The sequence below is a fragment of the Bos javanicus genome, chromosome 3 (assembly GCF_032452875.1).
Source record: "Bos javanicus breed banteng chromosome 3, ARS-OSU_banteng_1.0, whole genome shotgun sequence".
NCBI lineage: Eukaryota > Metazoa > Chordata > Mammalia > Artiodactyla > Bovidae > Bos > Bos javanicus.
Genome location: NC_083870.1, coordinates 20,975,099 through 20,990,008, shown reverse-complemented (window position 1 = coordinate 20,990,008; position 14,910 = coordinate 20,975,099). Strand labels below are relative to the sequence as shown.

The window sequence follows — 14,910 nt, the reverse complement described above, 5'->3', positions numbered from 1 at the left end:
CTGGCTTTGCAACATCATTCCTGTGACTCTTCCTGGTGATGCCGAGAGCAAACATTCAGAGGAGAGCACTGGTGGTTTAGTGGCAGAATTCTCTCCTGCCATCCAGGAATACACGGGTTCAATTCCTGACTAATACACAGCTTAAGATACTGTGTTCTTTGACATTTAACGAACTGTCTTAGCTGGAAAAGTCAGTTTTTGCAGCCCTCTGAAGCCACGAAGTGCTTCCAAACCGCTAATGCTGCAGGACCCCTCCTGTTGGGAGTATGTCTTTGAAGTACCGAGTTTATCCACTAGAGGTTTGGAATTTTTGAAACCGAAACCATTGTTACTACATATCCTTTTTCTTATCCCAGTCTCGGACTACATCGCACTATGGAGGTTCATACACAAGAAACTTAGTGTCAAGCCTAAGGTCACATAGATTTTCTCCTATGCTACCTTCTGGAACATGTATAATTTAGCATGTTCCTTTTAGGTCTATGAACTATTTTGAGTTACGTTTTGTGAAAAATGTAAGGTCTATGTAGATGCACTCAGAAATTGCAGAAGTGAGAGGAGGCAATTTTCTGCAAATGTTGCTAGTGGCAAATAAGGTTATGGAACCATGAGTGTTTAGACATGGTAACTGGCAGCCACAATCTACTTTCTAGTCACCTTTTTAGTGCTCTTCAGTGGCAGTAAATATTCCACTTTTCTACGACCTGCCTCACTGCATCTCTCTACTCTGGCATACTAAAACCTCTCTGATAGAAAGCCATTGGTCTTGCCTTCCTTGACAATTTCCTGTCCGTTACTCCCTTTCTTTCAATGGACTTTTATGCTCACATCCACAAATAACTAGTAGAATGGCATTTATATTAGCCTTTCCCAAAAGCTGTAGTTTGAAATTATCCAAATGTTCATCATTTGTGACATAGTTTTATATTGGCATAATGCCAAAATTAAGGTGTGAGAAATTCAGTAACATACATATATATAAAAAACATCACGTTGCTTGTTAATAGCTAGATAGAAAAATCATATATTCATTCACATGAACTTGAAGAAAGAATTCTCACCTGAAGGAGTAGACATCAGAGTTAAGTATCAGAGGATGGATATGCATTACCTGGAAAGTATTAAAGGCCATGCTTGAATGATAAAATTTTTCTGTCGATCCTGGTGACAACTACACATTACAGTATTAAAACAGCTGCCCATTAATGATACAAACATTTTGTTCTGTAAACACAACTTAATGATTTCCTTTCAGGATAAAAATGGGAGGTGGGATGTCAGAAAATCCCGTGTAGGCCATGATCAGTTTGCAGTATACTCTAAACTCTTTAAAATCTGTTTTATTTTGTATATAAAAAAAGCATGACTGATATTTGAAATATTTCCACCAAAAAACAAACAAAATCCCGGTACAACTTGACAGTTTCTTTCGTGAAATATACATACAAGACTCATTTAGAGCTTGAACTTGGACTATAGATATTTTATCTTAAATGGCGAGATCTGGAGTACGTCCAGACTCTATAACCTGGTGACCTCCGTTATCCTGACCCTCCTTGTTTTGGCGGTCGGCGACCAGGCCAAGAGTTGTTTTGGTAGATACAATGCAAAAGATAAAGATAAACACTGCCGTGACTCGGATTCGAACCGAGGTTGCTGCGGCCACAACGCAGAGTACTAACCACTATACGATCACGGCGCGCCACTGTACGGTGAGCGAAGTGCGACACTGCTCTTTTAAACTTTGACAAATCCGTTCCAATTACTGTGCTGCTCTGTTGTTGGATAATTGTAGGCACTCCCGATTCTCTCTCACATCTTCCCTCCGTTACGCCCTCTCAAGTCTGTTGCATTTTTCATTTCCCCCGCGTCCAGTCCTTGTCACTGCACGGGCTTCCAGAAGTTATCATTGCTTTGTCCTTGCCGCCTCTGCTTCATTCCCGCCTCTTTATATTTCTGTTTTGATCAACCGTCCCCAAGCCCTCTTTCTGGCTTCCTTGGCTGGCTGAACGCAGGGAGAAAGGGGGCAACGCCAGGGGCGCAGACGGTAGAATGAAGGCAGAGCAAACTGGGAGGCAGCACTGAGTCCACTCGGGGTTCAGCTTCCCTGGGGCTCGCTCGGATCAGGCCCGGAGCGTCTCCGGAGCTCTGCATCTGCGGCGAGTGTGGCACCAGGCGCTGCGGGGACGCTCGACTGCACTTCTGCTTTCGGAATCGCCCGACCCCCGGCTTCCCCACAGGTTTCTTTGGTTTTCGGAGGCTTTGGAGCGGGTATAACCGTTCGGAGAAGGACTAGTGGCTCCTCCTAGCGTGGAAGGCTTGCTTGCACTCTAAGGGAATGAGGTGGGGGAGGGGGAATAGAGCGATGTCTCCAGCTGTCTCTGTGGCGCAATCGGTTAGCGCGTTCGGCTGTTAACCGAAAGGTTGGTGGTTCGAGCCCACCCAGGGACGTCTCCCAACTTTTATAGAATGAAAAGGGGGTGCGGTTATTTCTACCCCAAACATTCCTCTAAAGGTGCAGAAGTCCTCCATTACCCTTCTGTTCCCCGAATCTTATGCACAACAGGAGGACATAAGCGAGGACATCACTGATCCCCACGGAAGAGCTCTGGAGGAAAATAGGTCACTTGGAATCCAGGATTCTTCATCTAATCGTTATCCTCTGGGTTCCTTTTAGCAATGAAGTTTCTCCCATTGTTTGTACTAGTATTTACTGAACTCTTTCCATCTAACTTTGAAATTCATTTGGCTCTATGCATTTTCTGTTACAATTAATACACATTCATCAATCTTGTGCACATGTCTATAGGATAGAGTTCTGGAAGAGCAACTGCTCTATCATAGTGTTTACATGGTTTTGTGTATGGTTCCATTCTCTCACCTTCGTTGGCCTATTAGCTATAACTGTGTTTCGTTACTTTAGAGATTGCTTTAGGCTTTACAACATACATCTGTAACTCACCACAGTCTGCCTTCAAGCCATGTCACACCTTTTTACATTTCTCCCCTGCTGGCCTTTATGCTATTGTCATGCGTGCTTACTTTGCTTATGTTATAAACTCCACAATCTATCATCGTTACTTTTCTTTAAACTGTCGCATGTTTTTAAAAAGCTTTAAACAGTAATGATAATACCAATAATAATAATAAATGCTGTATATTTCTCCCACAGATGCCATTTTTCTTGTCCATCAATTTGTGTACATCCTTATTTCCATCTAGTATGAGTTTCCTTTTTCCTGGAGGACTCTAACATTTCTTGTAGTGTGGTTCTGCTGGTGATGAAGTCTTTCAACATTTGTATGTCTGTAAAATTTTCATTTTTATCTCTCCAAGACTTTGCCGGGGGTGGGCGGGGGGTGTAAACTGTTTCCCCCCCGCCACCCTCAATCCTTTAAAGATTTAAAGATGTTATTCCACTATCATCTTCTCTTTTTTTGTAAATGTATATAGCAGAGTTTATTTTCCTATTTCTTGATTCCTTTCAAAAAGTTTTTATTTTTAAATTGGGGTATAGTTGCTTTACCACTATCTTATATCCACTGCATCTGATGAGAAATCTGATATAATCTGTTTGTTTTCTGGATGCAGCTTGTCAGTATCCGTGCTTCGTTTGAGAGTCCTTCTTTTTCAGTGGATTTGAACAGTTTAATTACAGTGTGTTAGGGTCCATTTGGTTCCTTGGTTCAGTAGGGTTATACTTTTAATTATGATTGGAATGTTTTCTGTCATTATTTCTTCAAAAATATTTTCTTTCACAAAATTTACCCCTAGTGTTTTCAGGGACTCCAATTATATTAGACTTTCTAAAATTGCCCTACCCTTCATTTATGCATGCTATTAAATTTTTTTTTTTTTTGACTGTGGGAATTTCACTCTGGATATTTAAAAATTGATTGTGGCTTTGTGTTCCATAATCCTTCCCCCCGCCCCCGCCCCCGCAATGTCTCATCTATTGTTAATTCTAGCTGGTGAATGTATCATCCCAGATATTATATTTTTCATCTCTGAAGTTTGGATCTCATCTTTTGTCTATGTTCTACATCTTTCCTTAACTGGACATATGTAACACAGTCATAATAACTATTTTAAAATCCTCTCTATAATTTAAAATCTGGTTCAGTTTGGATTGATTATTTTCCTCCTTAAGGGATATGTTTTCCTGCTTCTTTGCATGCTTGGTATTCTTTGGATGCCAGATATTGTCAAAGTTTTGCTTTGGGGAAACTGGTTATTTTAGCATTCCTATGAATCTTGAGATATATTCTGGGGGACAGTTAAGTGACTTGTAATTACTTTCATGTTTTTGGACCTTGCTTTTATGATTTTTAGGTCCATCAGTCTAGGACTGAGTGTTCCCATGAGTGAGGCAAAATTCCTGAGGTCTCTAGCCAATGGTCGATGAATGATGAGTAGCCCAATATGGCTGGTGGGAGTAAGATTTTCTGCCCTGTGTGAGTACCAGACACAGTTCTATGATCTTTTCAGAATTTCCTTCCTTGGCATCATGCAATTTCTCTGCAAGTATGCTCTGATCAGAACTCTGTTTACTATTTGAGGGAGATCTTTTTCATATGTCTGGATTCTCTCTTCCATCTCTCTCATCACTGGATCTTTGTCCTATGGACTCCAGCTACTTTGCTCTCCACAGGCTCTTGGCTTTATCTTCACTATCAAGGACCTGGCCTCAGATCTTATTCCCCATGCCCAGTTTGCAATCTCTCTGAAATCAGTAAGCTGAACCAATGGTAAGGCTCACCTTGTTTGTTCTTCATCTCTCTGTGATTTCTCTTTTTATTGCCTATTTCCAGTGTTTGGAAAGCTAGTGTTTCATGTCTTTCTTTTTTTTTTTCCCCCTTGGAAGCAGGGGAAAAGGGGAAGGTATTTCCAGCAAGAAGATAAATAAAATTTCTGTCACTCCACATTTGCCAGAAGCTGAAGGCATCTTTTTATGTTCCTAGTTGAGCTTCAGTAGGAGTTGTATTTATTGATATTCCAGTGTATTGTTCCAATCTGATGAAAGATCTTTTTCTTGTCAGTATGAGAAGCTTTCTATGCATCTATCTGTTCCTCCAAAATGGGGAGTGGTGCCCTCCTAAGCAAGAAAGACAACAGAAGAGCAATGTGGCCACTGCCCACAGACACCCTACTGCATATGTTCAGCAACTAAATCTCCAAGATGTTTAGAAAGTCTTCCAACAACTTCCAATTGTTTTTGTTGTAGCCAAGTGCCCTGGGAAGAAAACTCACTCAGAAGGGCGGTACGGATAGTGGAGTACCGTTTATTATACCGGTGGGTCTGAGGCAGAGATTCCTCTTTAGTGAGGGACCCCGACCAATTTTTGTGACAACTTTTTATACCCAAAGCATATGTGCCCAAGCTCACAACCCCCAAATTCTCTAAAGCCCACTCTGGACAATTTAAGTAAGAGATACAATCAGGTTACAGCCATAAATTTACATTCTAAAGTCATCTGGACATGCGGTTTAGCCTACATCAACAATGGGTATTAAGATTACAGATAGTGATTGATTACATAGTGGACATTGCATTCTTTTTGGCTCTGGGAAGTCTAGGTATGGGTCAGCCTGGTCTGGTTTCCCTGCACCAGAGAGGCCTGCTCTGTTTTTATTTCCATGGCCTCCATATACAGTCCAAAGTTCACCGAGAGTGTAAGATGGAGTTCCCTTTCTTTTCAAAATGGAGTCAGTCCAGTCAGGGCAACTTGTTCCTTTCCTTCTTCATTTTCAGTAGTGACCTACATAACTGTACTAGAATGACTTGAGATTGCTTCCTGCCACGTAGCTTACTGACTGGAGTTAGGGAAACCACTGGTCTCAGACATTTGCTCCTCTTGCCTTTCCTTTGTGGATTGCCTTTTTGCCTTCATTGTATGCACACACTTTAATGACTGGGCTGCCTCCTATACCAGGGTGAATTAGCAAACTGATAACTGTCTCCATGTGATTCCTTGACAGTGTTTGACTATCTTTGAAAAACAAATTAGCCTACTTGAGACAAATCATTAGAACCAAGAATCCTGCTGCTGATAATGCATCATGTGCAGACCTGAATACCAAGAATTATTGGCACACCTTCCCTTGGTTCTTCTGTTGAATCTCATGAGCATAATTGGACCCTTTGCCTTTATACACTAAATATGGTTCTTGGACAATCTTTGTGTGTGTGTGTGTGTGTGTGTGCACATGCATGGGTATTTCTCTTTGCCTGTCCTCCTCTGTCCCTCGTACTCTAGGCTGCCCCCAATTTTACCCATTTTTCTCTCCCTCTCTTCTGTTTTCTGGGATCTCTCATTAGAATGTCTTTCATCACTGAACACATATTAGGGGCTTACTAAGTGCCAGGCCCTCCTCTGGGAGAGATGCTGCGTGTTGAGCAAACCCAAGGCAAACCCCTGCCCTGCTGAGCCCGCATCTGGAGCATAGCAGAAGCATAACAGCTTGGCACTGTGTCCTTTCCAGGTGTGGCCTCCCGTTTCCCTCCCATGGCACTAACAGTGAAAAGGACAAGGAAAACCTAACAAAGAACAGGAAAGAGTGACTCACAATCTAGAAGGCAGGTTACAAGGAACACACCTGCCCCACACATAAATTTTTTTTGAATAAATAACATTTTAGGGAAAGAAGTCTCCAGTGACAGCTCCTTAATTCCTGGTGCAGACACTGCATGTGTTTTACACTTCTTAAAAGTGACAGTGATGGCCATGCTCACCACCCTTAAAGTACTGACACTTCCTCTTAATCTGTGACCATATGGACACTTCATAATCTATAAAATAATGAGATAGTTACCCCAAAAATGGTAGGTAGAATAATTAACACAGTGGCTTCTAGAATTATGACTTAGTCTCTATTTATCATATGGTATATTATTTAGGCTTAGTTGCCCAGCTGACTCTCTGTGCCCAATGGACAGAGAAGCTATAAACTGGAGCCCACCAGGCCTCTCTGTCCATGGAATTTCCCAGGTAATAATACTGGAGCAGGTTACCATTTCCTGCCCCAGGGGATCTTTCCAACCCAGGGATCGAACCCTTATCTCTTGTGTCTCTTGCTTTGGTAAGTGGTATTCTTTACTGCTAGTACCATGGGACGCCCATGATACATTTAATTTACTACAACATATATTTTACATTTTTATAAAAAATATTTATAGGATTTAAGTTTGCTTATTGGACCAGTAAAACCAGTGTAGGAAAATCAGACAGTTCAGTGTCATTAGAATTTTGAAGAGAAAATAAGTCCAAGACTTCTACAGACATTGAATTAGAGCTCTTTGCCACCAATATTTTCTTCATTATTAGAAAATCTGGAAGAAAACATAAAATAGCTTTTAGACTGAAATTACTAAACAAGTGTGATGCATACATGGCTTCCCAGGGGGTGCTTAGTGGTAAAGAACCCACCTGCCAATGCAGGAGACATAAGAGATGCTGGTTATATTCCTGGGTTGGGAAGACCCCCAGAAAAGGGCATGGCAACCCACTCCACTATTCTTACCTATAGAATCCCCATAGGATTGCAAACAGTCAGTTGCGAGCATGCACACACGTGATGCATAAAAGGAGTCATCTTTAGAAGCATAACATGACACAAACATTGTCTGTGTCATTATATGTCAATTATTAGAATTCTTAAAAGTCTTTAAAAGTATTTTTTCTTTTACCTAACACAGACGATCACAAATTTATGCACAGCTAAACTTTTTTTCTGAGCTAATTTTTTTTCCCCCTGAGTTACAGATCACCAAGAAAGGAAGTTGAAGGAAAAAGGAAAAAACCCAACCCTTGGATTCCATCCACTGGGATCCTAGAACTAGAAGTTCAGTGACTACCCCACTTTGGAGAGAGGCACAATGGATTATGTACTGCAAACCAGGTTGCCTCTCTTTGCTTGGACTCAGAGTGGACCCAGGGCCAGGCCAAGGCCAGGATGAGACAAGACTACATACCATGATCACAGGGCAGCCAACCCTCTGACAGCACCAATGCAGACAATTGTGGGAAGCTCTTGAGAACTCTCCCTCTTCCTTTAATGCATTTCCCACCTGATCCCTTCATCCTCCCACCACAGGAAAGATCCTTCATCTTTCTGTCCAGTTGAAACACTTTATGCTCCCTGCAGGACAAAAAGAGCCAGGCAAGAGACAAGAGGGCAGCTGCACTTCCCTGAAGGGTTTTTCAGGAGGTGGGTGGTTCTAGCACTCAGACTGACCCAAGACCCCACTGCCTAGCAAGGCAACCAGGAGGATTCCCAAGAGCAGGCAGTGCCGGGGGGATGACAGCCTAGTAGAGTTCCTACAAGCACAGGGTAAGCCTGGCTTACACTTTGGGGAGAGCAGCATAACACACCGCCTGAAGCTTCTCTGCAGCCTAAAGAGAACAGACTTCAGGTTCCTGAAGGGGCAAGCAGGAACTCTGTGCGAGGACAAAGCCTTCCCCTGGCCTTGGAGGACAGGTCCTACAGAAGCTGGTTTTGAGGGAAAGACCAAAGGAAAGGAGCAACAGTGGCCCAGCCAGTGGTCTTGAGTTGAGATATCTGCAAGTTACTCTCAAATGATGGAGCAAATCGTGTAGATGAAGAAAGTGAGAAAGCAAACGCAGGAAAATGTTAACTGTGCAGTTGGGACAGAATATACAGTGTGAGGATTTCAATTTTTTTTGTATTTTAAAAGGTTTTATGTTTTTGTTTTCTTAATGAGTTTTTAGAACTCAAGTCCCAGGTTCTCTTTGAATGAAAATTCCATATGTGAGACACTAGGTTTCTGAAATAAAGGAAGAAAAGACTGGAGGGTAGAAGTCCTGGTGGTTCATCACGTTTCTCTTCCCCTACCTGAAGGGCACCTGGCCACAGGAACCCTGCACAGGGTCTTGCCTGTGCCTTGCAGTAAACCACTCTGGTCAGGAAGAGGAAGATTTAATGCAATTTAGAGCTTTCCTGACCTGGAATTGAATCCAGACCACAGCAGTAACAATGCCAAATTGTAGCTACCAGGCAACCAGACATTACCTTACTACCTCCTCCCTCTAATTTGGCTTTTCCAGTTGAAAACTGACAGTAAAGGTTAAATTTCTGAGAGTGGCAGAGCAGAAAAGGAGGTGAGTCCCAGTGGCCCAGGGCTGCATGCAGCTGGGCAAGGCTCCAGCCCTTGTCTGCTCAACTCCCTTCACTCTCCCTCCTGGGTGATGCTTTGGGCTCTGAGGCCAGGCCGAAAGGTGACAGGCTGAGTCCCTCTTGGTTTGGTTTTAGTGCTGTGTACAACAGAGCCAAGGTCATGCTCTCTTTCTGAATCTCAGTTTCCTTATATTAGGTGTTCTCAGTGGGTGATGAGGGGATAGGTCTGCTTCCTGATCTCTCACCTGACTCCAGGGTCTCTCCTGATAATGGCACGCGTAAGGACTCCTTTCCGTGCAAGTCTAGAGCCTGAAATCCTTCATCTGTGTGTCTTTGGGTTGAGCACTGGGTCGTTGACAGTCTCTTAGGTTCTGTCAGGCAAACCAAATTGTTCCACAGGTGTGCTGAGGTGGGGAAAACCGAGTGAACATCACAGGGAAAAGCTCCTTGGTTTTCAGAGATGAAATGCCTGTCAGCGTGTAGAGGAGATTTAGGCACCAGATGAGAAGGTGAGGGCATTTCCAGAGGAAAGCTAACCTGAAGCTGGCTTTGTGCCCTCCTTGGACTTTCTGTGGCCTGGTCTTCTAAGTGACTCAGAGTAGACAAAGGAGGGCTGGCTCCTAGTGCTGAATGGGCTTTTAGGTAATTAGGGAACTCCTCCTGTATTTGTGGGTGGGGCATGAAAGTGCAACTGCACACGCTTCTATAATCCATCTCTCTAGCCCAGTTTTTTTTCTTTTTTGGTATGTGTATGTTGGGGGTGGTGGTGGTTTAGTCATCAAGTCGTGTCCGACTCTTGTGACCCCGTGGACTGTAGCCCGTCAGGCTCCTCTGTCCATGGGATTTTCCAGGGAAGAATACTAGAGTAGGTAGCCATTCCCTTCTCCAGGGGATCTTCCCCACCCAGGGATCGAACCCTAGTCTGCATTGCAGCCAGATTCTTTATCAACTGGGGTGGGGAGCGCAGAGAGGAGCGGTGGGAGGGTTTAAATGTGAATGTAAGCTTCAGGGAGAAGAAAAAGCACGTAAACATACCGCTCTGTTTCGAACTGGGCCCTTTCGCGTGTTAGGCGAACGTGATAACCACTACACTACGGAAACCAGATAACTGTTGTTGTCTAATAACACATCTCAAGAACTGTACCTCTTACCACGCCTGGCCACAAACATTTTTGAAAGGAAAAGGACTGTAGGGGCACAGGCGATCCCTCAGGTGAGGAGACTGAACTCTGGCTTAGGTTCCTCGCCTTCCCCGAAACGAGGTCCCTGGGTCCCCAACAGTCTAGCCTGGAGGTCCCGCACCCAAGGCAGGGTCTCCAGTTTCACAGCTATGCATCCGAGTGCAAGGGTCGCCACCGCTGACTCGCCAGTTCCCAGAAGCCGCAGGAGCCGGGGGTTAGACGTGTTTGAACCCCGGTGACCCCTCAGCCCAGAAGTGTGGACGCTACTCCTCCCGGGCTGCGGACCCGGCGCCTCGGTGGCCCTCGGTGGTCAATGCTCTGGGCTCTTGGAAATGATCGATGCTTCGAATCCACACGGAAACCCGAGGACCCGCGCTCCGCTCTGCTCCGATACCCCTGACCCGCGCACTCTTTCCTCGCAGCCCTTTAGCCGCAGTGCTTCTCCCGCAAAGACCACAGGAAACCGGGTTCCTCAGGTTTCTGCCCCTGTGGCTTATTCTAGTTGTCTACTGTAGTTCAAGTCCAAGACTTCCATCACGCTTTCACGTTTAGCAGGAAGCCCAGTAAAAGCTGACGGCTCAGGTCTTTTATCTGTTTGAAAATAGAGAGCATCAACGCGGGCAGAGCCATTCTTCCCCGCCTGTGCTGAGTTCGTTTGCAGACCAGGCCCCGCCTAAAGTCGCGGAGGAGCCAGGCTCGGTCTACCCAAATCTTACGGTGGTTCATTCCTCATCGGTTGAGGTTCTTCTTTAAGGATAGTTTTGCTTTATCGTTTACAATGTCTGAAACTTCAAAAAAATTAAAAAGAACTTTTTATTTTATATTGGAGTATAGCTCATTAACAATGTTGTGATAGTTTCAAGTGGACAGAAAAGGGACTCAGCTGTACATAAATATGTATCCATTCTCCCCTAAACTCTCCTCCCACCCCGGTATGATGTCTAAAACTTATTTGCCTTTTATAATTTTCCAGTTCAACGGATCATGGAGTACGAATCTTAACCTAGAACCAAAGAGAGGTAAAGGCAATTCCCCCCAGAAAGCAGGATGTGTTTCCGTGTTCACTTCACAGCATAACGCCAGTGGGCAGAAAGCATTTCTTTTTGCTGAAAGAATTTAATGCTTTGTTGTCTGTGTGTCTCTCTGTCCCTGGTTTCCTTTAGAAGTAAAGTTTCACAAACTTGGGAATGCATATGCGTTTTCTCCTGCAGTGGTTTCTTCTTTTCTTAGTGCGGCTATCACAGCCGTTTCCTTCCTGTCTGAGGTTCAGGGGCTCCGACCAGGTGGAAGACGCGGGCTGCGTGCGCACCGGCCCCGAGGCCGCGGGGCTCCGACTGGTTTCACATGGACTCCGAGTGCAGTCGCGGGTGCAGCTGCGCGGCAGCACGCTTACCAGCGCTGGAGTCTGAGTCCCCAAGGAGGCGGATATGAAAATAGCTTTAGATCAGGACCTTTCATGAGATTCCCCTGCTTTCCTCCCCTGCAGGACCTCCCACGTCCAGCCAGAGGAGCGGATTCGCGGTCTTTTCGGCTGTGTCCAATGCGCTCCCGTCCTACGTGGACAAGAGAAGGGGGCGGCAGTCCTTTCCCCGACGCAGCGGGGGCACAGGGGATGCCCGAGGGAACACCTTTCTCGGGAGAGTCGTTTGCCCAAGTCCAGAGTCGCGAAAAGGAGGGACTGGGACTGTGTTGGCCGAAGTAAACATGGACCGAGAAGCAAACGCCAAGTCCTGACTGATTGGATGTGGGTCTGAGGAAAGCGCGGCGTCCGGGACAACTGGAGGTCTGAGCCCAGGGAGCTGGAGATGGCGTCATCCAAGGCGGGAGAACTGCAGGGCAGCAGGTCGTGGGGGAAGACCGGACGATCCAGGTCTGGGCGCGGAGCCTTGTTCGCAATTTTCCATCCAGCCCTCCCAGTTCCTGCACCCGCCAGGAGTCTTTCGTGTCGTTGGGGATCCCGAGGTCTCACCCGCGGGGCTGCCCTCCCGCCTCTTCTGCCCCCGCCCCGGCGACCTGCTCTCCACGCGCGCTCGCCGGGAAAAGGCGCGTCACCAGGGCAGTTGTGAGGTGCGCCGGGACTGGGCAAGTCGTGGGGACTTGAAAAAACCAGGCAGACCTCGCGGGCGCGTCATACTGTCTCTCAGAGCGCTCGGCTTTTGGTATGGGGCTTATTTGGAGAAAGCAGGGAAGGAACGTTCTTCGGGTACAATTCCTTGGAGGGAAGTGCGGGACTCAGAACTCGAGGGCGAGAGACACAACACACTCTTTTCGGGCTTCCTGTTGTCACTTATAAGAACTGGGGTAGGTAGTTCTCTGGTGGTCTAGTGGCTAGGATTTGGCGCTTTCACCGCCGCGCCCCGGGTTCGATTCCCGGTCAGGGAAGGCTGGTTACTTTTTTTTTTTTTTTTTAGTTTTGGCTGCATCTCCAGCAATCTTCACTTCCTGCCCACAAGTGTTATGTGTCCCACCGTCCAGTTGCAGTGGAGTCTCTGCATCAAATCCTTCAGCCAATGAGGTAGAATCCCAGGGTCCAGGGCATTTTCTAGGGTGATAGAGGGGAGATGTGAGGAGCAGTCGGGACAGCCCCTCGCCTCCACTCCTCCCTTCACCGGAAACCTAAAGCCTCACTTCAGTGTCCATCTAAAGAGAACTTGGGACTTGAGTACCAATTGTTCTGTTATTGTTAAGTCGCTAAGGCCAGTCTGACTCTGCCACCCCATGGATTGCAGCACACCAGCCTGTCCTGTACTGTCTCCTGGAATTTGCTCAAACTCATGTCCATTGAGTGGGTGATGCTATCTCACCATCTCACTCTCTGCTGCCCTTTTCTTTTGCCTACAATCAGCATCAGTTTTTTCATCAGTCTTTTCCAATAAGTCAGCTCTTCCGATCAGGTGGCCAGAGAATGGGAATTTCAGTATCAGTCCTTCCAGTGAATATTCAGGATTGATTTCTTTTAGGATTGACTGGTTTGATCTCCTTGCAGTCCAAGGGATTCTCAAGAGTCTTCTCTAGCACCAGAATTTGCAAACATCAGTTCTTTGGTGCTTAACCTTCTTTTATGGTCCAACTCTCTTATCCCTACATGACTACTGGAAAAACCTTAGCTTGACTATATGAACCTTTGTTAGCAAAGTGATGTCTTTGCTTTTTAATATGCTGTCTAGGTTGGTCATAGCTTTTCTTCAAAGGAGCATGCATCTTTTAATTTCATGGCTGCATGAAACTGGCTGAGTACTTATTCCTTTAAAAAGCACACTGAAACTTACGAAAATTTGTAAGAAGAGTAACTGCATATATTCTTCATCTCAATTCATCAATTAACATTTTCCCATATTCGCTTTCTTACTCTCTCTCTGTATACTTGACTTGCTCCACCATTTGAGAGGAACTTGCAGACATCCTAAGATCATTGGTTGGACCACTATTGCTCTTCTCCTTTGGCATCTCCCTCTCAACCAGCTCCCATGAGACCTTGTCCTCCAAGACTTGGGGAAGGTTTTGTCCTTGCAAGGTGGCCCCTCTTGCCCTATTCTCTTCAGGCTGTAAGAAATTTCAGGCAGTATTTTATTCAGCTCTCTTTGGCAGTGCAGGCCAGTGCCTGTAGGAACTCCACTAGGCTGTCATCCCTGGCCCTCCACAGCACAGGCTGCCCTCCAGCCTCCTCCAGATTCCCTTGGTGGGAAGTGGGGTCGTGGGCCAGACTGAGCACTAGAACCACCTACCTCAGGAGAGAGCCTTCAGGGAAGTGCAGCTGCCCCCTTGGCTTTTGCCAGGCTCTCTGTACCCTGCTAGGATATCATTTTACTTATTTTTTGGTTTCTAGCTATATTTTTATGTGTACAGTATATTTTGACTTCTGTATACATTACAGCAAGCTCACCATTAAATAGGTTTACTTTCCATCTCTTGCCATGCAGTTGACTCTTCTTGCTCACTTTTCCCTCCCCACTTCAGTCTTCCCCTCTGATAACCATTACCTGTTTATATGTTTGTTTTTGAATGGTTCAGATGGTTCATTTTAAAATTTAAAAAAATATTCCACATGCGGTGAAACTGCATGCTGTTTGTTTTCCTTTGAAAGACATTTCACTTAGCTTAATACCCTCAAGTCTATCCATGTTGCAGCAAATGGTAAGATTTCATCTTTTTTTTTTAAGGCTGAGAAATCACATGGCTTCCAAACTCCTAAGCATTCCCATAATGTGTGATGTCAGTATGAAATTCCTTCATTTCTGGTTTAAAGGTTTTGTTCTGTTCTCTGAATGTCCTATGTTCATGGATATGTGCCAGATAACTATAGAATAATAAAGGGTGATCAACACAGCACCTTCCATGTTTATGGGCTTAATAAATAAACTACTAATGATAACAGTGCATGGAGTCCCTTGTGACTGTGTGGCAGGGTGAGATAGGAGGAGTAATATCAAGACAGTTATGTCTGGAACAAAGCAGAGTACAAAGTGCCCACAGCACATAGCCATAGAAGGGGCTGGCAGGATGACATCCATGTTATTCCAGATGCTCCAAAAAGTAAATGGTGAGAATTAATTAAACGTGCAAGGACTTCATTAGGGAAAATACCTGTGTGCAA

The 14,910-nt window shown here is 45.1% G+C and overlaps 3 non-coding genes across 3 annotated transcripts; 2 read left to right on the top strand and 1 right to left on the bottom strand.

The window, feature by feature from the left end:
- Nucleotides 1-1,627: 1,627 nt before the first annotated feature.
- Nucleotides 1,628-1,699, bottom strand: TRNAH-GUG (transfer RNA histidin (anticodon GUG)). Its single transcript has one exon. It is a non-coding gene; the product is annotated as a tRNA-His (tRNA).
- Nucleotides 1,700-2,377: 678 nt separating this feature from the next.
- Nucleotides 2,378-2,451, top strand: TRNAN-GUU (transfer RNA asparagine (anticodon GUU)). Its single transcript has one exon. It is a non-coding gene; the product is annotated as a tRNA-Asn (tRNA).
- A 10,175-nt stretch (nt 2,452-12,626) lies between these two features.
- Nucleotides 12,627-12,698, top strand: TRNAE-UUC (transfer RNA glutamic acid (anticodon UUC)). The gene has a single exon. It is a non-coding gene; the product is annotated as a tRNA-Glu (tRNA).
- Nucleotides 12,699-14,910: the final 2,212 nt, after the last annotated feature.